Source organism: Rattus rattus, chromosome 7 (genome assembly GCF_011064425.1).
Source record: "Rattus rattus isolate New Zealand chromosome 7, Rrattus_CSIRO_v1, whole genome shotgun sequence".
NCBI lineage: Eukaryota > Metazoa > Chordata > Mammalia > Rodentia > Muridae > Rattus > Rattus rattus.
This window is the reverse complement of record NC_046160.1, coordinates 30,942,429-30,951,097: the sequence shown is the minus strand read 5'-3', so window position 1 is coordinate 30,951,097 and position 8,669 is coordinate 30,942,429.

Genomic DNA, 8,669 nt, shown 5'->3' with positions numbered 1-8,669 from the left:
ATTATATACCTATCTATCATATATTTAAGTAGGGCTTACCTGGGCAATGAGCTCTCTCTTTCAGCTCTTTCGATTCTGGGATCAAACTCAGGCGTCTTTACCCACTAAGCTATCTTTCTGGTTCAAGAAATAAACTTATGTTCCTTTAACCTTACCCAGTCTCAGGCATTCTATCACAGTAGTACACAGCACACTAACACACACACTCCAAGGAGTGAATGTTGGTGGATCCAGTGAGTACAAGCCTTTCTCTGGAAATGTGATGCCCAGAAATGCAGGAGCATTGAGAAGATCAGCTCATTCTGCTTGCTTTGGTCTGTCCTTCCTCTTTGGACCAAGGCTTGGTCACTGTCTTCTGCACCTTAGGATTGTACTATGTAGTCAGCCTTAGGGAAGGGAACTGCAGCCCGGGATCCACGGTCTAAGACAACCATGCTCCACAGCTTGTACCTTGCCTCTAACTCATCCTCTTTATTCTATTCACATGGCCACATCCGCCCTTCCTCTAGGTCAATTGAAAGGCTCTTTCTGCATTGCCAGGTCTGCTATGCCTTCTCCATCAATTGCTTCTCTGTAAACTACTCTCTGGCTTGAGGTTTATTGACACTAAGGAAGTTAGAGTGCACTGGGGCATAAGAGGCCAGGCCACATTGCTGTCACCCCCATTAACTCAATGGCAAAACTTTTAGTGTCTTTATATTTATGTGTCTGTGAACATATGTTCATGTATTTGAGCCAGATGTCAACAGTAGGCATCATTTCTCAGTCACTTTGATTTTTTGAGACAGGGTTTCTCATTTATAAAGTATGCTAGTCTGACTGGCTAGGGCTCTATCAGCTTCTGCCTTCAAGGCACAGTGTGATGCTTAGATGTTGGCCTTTTCTAATTAAACTCAGGCCTTCATATTCACACAATAAGTTGAACCTAACTATTCAGACCCTGCAGAAAATTTGAGGTACCATTGCTAGCCCTGTGAGAAGAAAGGAGACACTAAGGTTCACAGAGAACCTCTGACATCACTCATTCTTTCAGACAGTGTTCACCACCTGCTCCTCTGTAGCCTGCCATGTGCTGATTTCTGGCTTAGGATAGTCCTGGAGATCCCAGCTAAATAAGAAACAACTTGCTGTCAAATGGTCAGAGCCTGTTATAGGCCAGGCTCATCTCTCAGCCATGTCATTGAAATTCCACCATTATGCTCTGTCATGTGCCAAATGCTAGCACATTAGACTTCCCCATGGAGCTGACAGCCAGTTTTGGGTGCAGAACTACTTTCATTTCTCTACTGATAAAATATGGACTAAGCCAGGTCAAATGGCTTTCCAGAGATCACGCAGCAGCTGGTTATGAATTCTAATCTAATGCCTCTTAGTTCTACCTCTTTCTAACTCATTTAACTGACTGAATGTTAGGGTAGCCCTTTCCACCAACAGCATGACCTCTAGTCACATTTACATCCCTCTGTGAAGTCAGCCCAGAGGAACAAGACTGTAGCTTCTGTGATAGAAGGATGAACTATAATAGGTAGGACTCTTTGTGTTTCTCTTGTCCCGATCACAAGAATCCATGCAAAAAATCCCAAATGGGTATTGGGTTAGAGTGTCAGAGATGAAGGGACATCTGGGTTTTTTACAGCTTCCAACTTATAAATAAGTCTACTATGAACATAGTGAGCATGTGTCCTTGTTATATGTTAGAGCATCTTTTGGGTTATATGCCCAAGAGTGGTATAGCTGGGCCATCAGGAAGAGCTATTTCCAGTTTTCTGAGGAACTGTCAGACTGATTTCCAGAGTGGTTGTACCAGCATGCACTCCCACCAACAATGGAAGAATATTCCTCTTTCTCTACATCCTCACCAGCATATACTGTCACCTGAGTTTTTGATCTTAGCCATTCTGACTGGTGTGAGGTGGAATCTTAGGGTCATTTTGATTTGCATTTTCTTATGACTAAGGATGTCCAACGTTTCTTTAAGTGCTTCTCAGCCATTCAAGATTCCTCAGTTAGTACTCAGAATTCTCTACATCAAAAACAAAACAAAACAAAAAGCAAAACAGAACAAACCAAAACAAAATAGAACAAAACTTGCACAGTTGAAACTGGGAAATGACATGTTAACACATAATGCCCTCCAGTATAAGGATTGAATCATTCAGCTTTAGTGAAGCCTTGGAAGAGACTGTGTGCACGCTCATCTCTAATGGAGGGCAAGGATTGTGAGTTCCCCTCAAAGCCATGCAAAGGACTCTTTCCCTTCACTTATTTGATAATATTGCCAACATATAGAAAATCACTCCCAAGATTTTTTGAAAGAAACATTTTCCCACAGTATGACCAACTATGACTTTGAAAAATTATCAAATGTATAAATGTGGGTTGGAAAAATAGCTTAGTTGCTAATGTACTTACCATGCACGCTTGAGCATGAGGCTTCAATCCCCAGTACCTACATAAAAGGGCAAGCACATCCCAATTCAGGAGAGGTGGGAACAGGAAGATCATTGGTCCTTCCTGACCAGTTAGTCTAGGAATGTAGGTGAGTTCTAGATTCTGGTAGACCCTGTTATCACAACCGTGGACCACGAGGAGGAAAATACCACATTGGCCTCCACTCACACCCACCCACACCAATCTATCTATCCATGAACATCAATCCATATCTAGCCACACCAATTCGTATCTACTCACCTACACCAGCCCATATCTACCCAACTACCCCCTGACCCATACCTCATTCCCACTCACATCCATCTACCCACCCCTATCCTCCCCACCCCCCACATCTCTCTAAAACACACAGAATGTAACTCCAACACAGAAGCCAAAGCATTAGGCAGAAGCCGAACTCAGTGTGCTAGAATATTAGTTTCAAGTGAAAAATAAAGGACTGAATCATTCAGCAAAGTTTGCTTGCGGACAAAATTCTTTTATTTTTAAAAAGTGAGTTAATTCACCATTCTGGGGAATTTTACCCTTTCTCCTTCACAAAATCTGGGCTCTTTTACTAATGCCCGAGAACTCTTCCAGGAAAATAGTGAAGCATGCACTTATTTTTGTAATTGCCTCTGGGGTAGGTCTGTGCACAAATGCTCTTGAAAAGGAAATAGTATTTTGAACTGAATGCACTCATGTTTCCCCTCTCCCTATCTGGATTCTCATGAGAAAGCACTTGCTCTGTTCCTTGCAGCTACCTAGGAGTTCTTTAAGATGAATGGGTAAATGAACTCTTATGTACACATCCATTATATTTATATTGACAACCTATAAATGGATGTTTATGCAAATCCACTAGCTGGTTATGTATTGTGACAATCTCCAGAAATAAATCCTAGGTCTGCCTGGATTTCACTTCCGTGCTGCTAAATCTTTCTGAGCTATGGCCCAAGGCTCAGCTGATGCTCCAAAGCTTCTGCAGCTTGAATGTTAGGTATTTTGCATCTTCCTTGGCCTAGGGCAGCACAGAGCACGAACAACTCATAACTGTTAATACTTCCTGCCTCAGAAAGCTGCCATCAGAGCGGTTCTCGGAACCACCTCGGCAAAACGTTCACTTTTTCAACGGACTTTTATTGCCTCCAGCGAGCTTTCATTCTGGAAACTTCCAACATGCACCAGAGGCCTTCAGAGGATTAAATGAAAGAGGTAGAGCTAAATTCTCTCAATAATTTTCTGGAGCAAATTGGTGAAAACTATTTTTGTATGTTACTTCCAGGCTCAAAAATCTTCAAAGGTTTACAATATTCAAAAGGTTTATAATATTCAAAAAATTGAGAACCTTAACCTGGCAGCCTCATCTCCTTCTCTCTTGAGACATTTATGGACCAGACACTTAAGAGTGTGACAAAGCCTTATTGTTTATTAAAGGAATGTGGCTTAGCTTCAGTGGATCAGAGACACTTTGGGGTGAGGAGTTGCACAGTTCCATATTTAATTATATCTCTAATAAGTGAGAGAGAGAGAGAGAGAGAGTCAGATGGTTGAGAGAACTTGTCAATAAGTACCCAGCTGACAGTGAGGCACGCTACATCTTGGAAGTGGAACATGAAGAATTTCAGTCCTTATCAAAGGGGAAAGTAAAAGCAACTGTGAGTTTTAAGCATGGGATTGATACTATTGCCTAGGTCTTCGGATGTATTATGATTTACAAGTAGACAGGAAGAAGAGGCTCAGAGGCCTAGAAACTCATCTGGAATGGATGGAGTCGTCCAGATGGGAAGGTGGCAACTGGGATAAAGGTGTTAAGGATGGAGAGGGTAGGATGATCCTTGTAGAAGTGAAAGTGAGCAGAATTGCTATTAATTAAGCCTTTATCTCAGCATTCGGCTTCTCTGTTTCAGTCTTCGTTTCTTTTTTATATATTACATCATTTGCCTTATATGAGTTCTTGTTAAGGGATAAGAAATACTTCCTCTGTGTCACAAAAGCAACACAATTGTGCTGTTGCTGTTTTCATTGGAGATAGAATCTTTCTACACAGTCCAGGGTGGCATTAACATTAATTCACTTGCCTCAGGCTCAAAAGGTCTGAGGCTATAGGTATGCCTCACCACCTGGATCATGATTTAGTCTTTCCACAGAAATAGCTAAGCATACTGAGTCACATCTGTAATCCCAATACTTAAGACTAAAGGAAGAGGGCAACATCAGTCTGGGCTACAGAGTAAGTTTTAGGCTAACCTGGACTGAGGTGTGGTACTGTTTTTTTTTAAAAAATACAAACAATTCCCTCCCCCCTAAAAGAACAGCCAGCCTGCAGTGGTGTCGTATGCCTTGCTAGGGTCCAAATGGCACTGGACCAATACCTTGAAGAACCTCTAGTTTGGGTTTTTCTACTGGGCATCCAGAAACATACTTTTAGTATAATGCACATCTTTCTTGTCTGTATATATCTTTATACTATAATAAACCGTAGATCTCAATATTTCTAGGTTTTGAGAAGGCTGATTACCTATTTGCAGGTGTCTTACCAATACTCCAAAAGACAACTTCTGCTATTGTTTGGAGACATCTACACATGGCCAAACAACAACAACAAAGAGTGAGAAGCAGGAATTATTTTCTACTTCTATAAATTAGCATATAAAAGGCCCAAGCAGTGGGATTAGAGAGAAGACACATTGGTTAAGAGCACTCGCTGCTCTGACAGAGCCTGAGAGTTCAGTTTACAGCACCCACATAGAGGTATACAACCATCTATGACTCCAGTTGGGGAAGTCTGAGGCTTTCTTCTGTCTTCCGTGGACACCAGGCACATACAGTACAAAGACATACATGCAGGTAGGCATTCATACATATAAAAAGAATAGATCAATCCGTTTTTAAAGACCTTAGAAGTTAAAGACCAAAAAGATAAGCTCCCATTAATGTCACTGATTTGTACCAATGGAAAACTATGGAGTTATATAAGCCACTGACAATTGCAGAATTTGAGCTGGGGTCTGGTGGAACATGCCTTTAGTCCCAGCACTCAGGAAGCAGAAGCATGCAGATCTCTGTGAGTTCAAGGCTAGCCTCATCTACAGAATTACAGGGTAGCCAGGACTACACAGAAAAGCTCTGTCTCAAAAACAACAAACAAACAAACAAACAAACAACGCCAGCAATAAAAATTCTAGAATTTGGGCATCAAGATGTTATTCATTCCCAGTTCAGTACTCTTACTAAGTGGTTCCCATTCTTTTGACACAAGAATTTTTTCCCTTCAGTCATTCTATTCTGGTCTCCGGGCTATCCAGCCTCTGATTTCTGGCCATCCTGGCAGTGTCAGACTTGGGGTCCCTCTCATTATGTGGGCCTCAGGTTGGACTAGTCTTTGATTGGTCACTTCCAAATTTCCATGCTACCATTACCCCAGCATATCTTACAGGCAGAACTGTAGGAGCCAGAGGAGTCTAGGGCACCATAAGGACATAGCCCACAGAATCAGCTAAACAAGGCTCATAGGGGTTCCCTGAGAATGAAGTGACATTCACTAACCCTGTATGGGTCTGAGCTAGGTCCTCTGCGTATATGATATGGTTGTGCAGGTTGGTGTTCTTGTGGGACTCTTACAGTGAGAATGAGGATATCTTTGACTCCTTTGTCTGTGCTTAGAATCCTTTTCCTCCTACTAGGTTACCTTATCTTGCCTTGTGGTCTTAGTTTGGGTTTTATTGCTGAGAAGGGACACCATGAGCAAGGCAACTCTTATGAAGTCAAATGTTTAATTATGGCTGACTTATAGTTTCAGAGGTTTAGTACATTGTCCTCATGGCAGGAAGCATGGCAGCATCCAGACAGACATGGTACTGGAAGAGCAGAGAGTTCTATATCTTGATCAGAAGGCAACCAGGAGGAGGCTCTGGCTGACTCCACTCCATTGCTGCTCTATTGTTCTCCACTGGTCACCCTATGGTACTGGAATCTCCAATATGATGAGGTCTTCCACCGAAACTAGCTTTACTTTCATCAGTACCCTCTCACAGATTCCCTCCATGGTGCCAAGCCTCAACTTCTTTGTATGACCTCTTCAGTCCTGGATGAGAAACTTTCATGGAGGCTGCACCTTCACCAATGGATGGCCTTTTCTGGCCTCTCATGTTGCCAAGCCTTAGCTGCTGCCCATGCTCCTTTCATGCCTTCAAAATCAGTAGCACCTGGGTGACACATCACCAAGTCGAGCTGCCAGCGTGAGGTCTATCTCTGGAACACAATTTCTTTGTATCCTCAGAAAACACTTCCCAGAAGATTTTACCTCAGTGATACTGGTCTCCTCCTCTCTCCTCCTCCTTCTCCTCCTCCTCCTCACTCCTCCTCCTCCTCTCTCCTCATCCTCCTCCCCCTCTTCCTCATCCTCCTCCTCCTCTTCCTCCTCCTCCCCTCTTCCTCATCCTCCTCCTCTCTCCTCCTCCTCTCCCTCTTCCTCATCCTCCCCCTCCCTCATCCTCCTCTTCCTCTCTCCTCCTTCTCCTCCTCTTCCTTCTTCTTCCTCTTCCTTTTCTTCCTTATCCTCCCCCTCTTCCTCCTCCTCCTCTCTCCTCCTTCTCCTCCCCTCTTCCTTCTTCCTCTTCCTTTTCTTCCTCCTCCTCTTCCTCTTCCTCCTCCTTTTTCTTTCAAAGCAAAATTGTGTAGTATATGATTTGATGTTTCTCCCTGTGTCAGAGAAGCAGGGTTTGGAGACAGTAACACCAGGAAATAGGAACAAATCACAGTTCAGAGCTTACCATTGACACTACCATGGTGAGTGTGGGCAACTCAGAGAATACTGGCATTAGATGCTGTTCTCTAAATCACCGCTAACTTCTTAGCTCCAGTTAACTAGTCTCAATTGTCCCAGTAATCCCTTCTATTCTTCACTCTATAGCCAAAGCCAGATGGACAAAGCTGCTGACTTCTATTACATCTTCATCAGTTTTCTGTTCCTGATGATATCCTTTACTGCCTAAGTTTTCCTTTACCTGGAACTTGCTCTATCCCATGTTGGCCTTGAATTCAGAGATCTGCTTGTCTCTGTCACCTGGAACTAAAGTTGTATACCACCATACCTAGACCTAAGCTTTTAATGGCGACTATGTCTTAAGATTCAAGTCAAGAGCCTGCGTCTTCCAGTTTCAAGATTGGGGTCACAGGTGTGGCCTCCATTATAGGTATAGTCAAGTTGACAACTGAGAAGAGCCATTATATTTGACTTATTGTAACATGATGTTCCAGGTTTGGTTGATATCCTGCGAAGTCTGTTCTCTTTCATGGAAACAGAGGAGGGGTTGTTAGGGAAAAAGACTTTTAAAGGGGGATATGAAGTGGACAATTCTGGCTTCTTTGGAGACTCAGTTATTTCTTATGGGGTTTTGCTGAAGCAAACAGGTGAGAAGATGTTTTGCTGAAGCAGATACATGAGAGGATCTGTGATGTTTAGAAAGAATATAAATGTAACCCCACAGACATGGGGAGGATGCTCTTGCATTGACTCACCTTGCACTGGGTCACTGGTCTTTGCTTGTTGTGACTTTGTAGAGAGTAACTCACCATAGAATTTCACATGATATCCTGCTTGCTTCTTGCCAGTTTTGCAGAATCGTGCTGAATTTGGGGCATGGCTACTGATTCATGTTTGGTGTTTGCTAATTAGACTTGACTGCTGTTATTGACTGTGTTTGATGTTTTAGATGGGACTGCTGATATCCTGACAACAAACATTGGGATCTCCCCAAAGAACCATTTCTAAACAGGTCCACAACCTCTATTTCCTATTAACCTTTCTTTTCCGTACCTCTGGTAGGTGATCTTGAAGGGAGATTGAACCATTAAAGGACCCTAATTAAAGTGGGTTTTAAAAACTCCAAGCCTACAAGGGTGGATCTAGGGGAGAGGGGAGGTCAAGGAGCAGTAGGAGGGTTGGAGGGAGGAGAAACTGCAGTCAGGGCTTAACATATGAGAGATGAATAAGAAGAAAGAGAAACAAATAGGACCATTTCCTCTCCTTTTCTCTCCCCTTCTCTCCTCCCCTCCTTTCTTCTCAGTGCACCCTCTCTTTTCTTCCTTTGTACCTCCTCCTTTCTCTTTTCTCTGCTTTCAATAAAAGGTCACTATTATTGGTCTCCTGTTGGAGAACAGTAACTCCATAGCTGGGGAGGAAAGGAGAGAGATTTCAGAGCTAGGACACTACAGTGCAGACTGGGTCAGTCTTT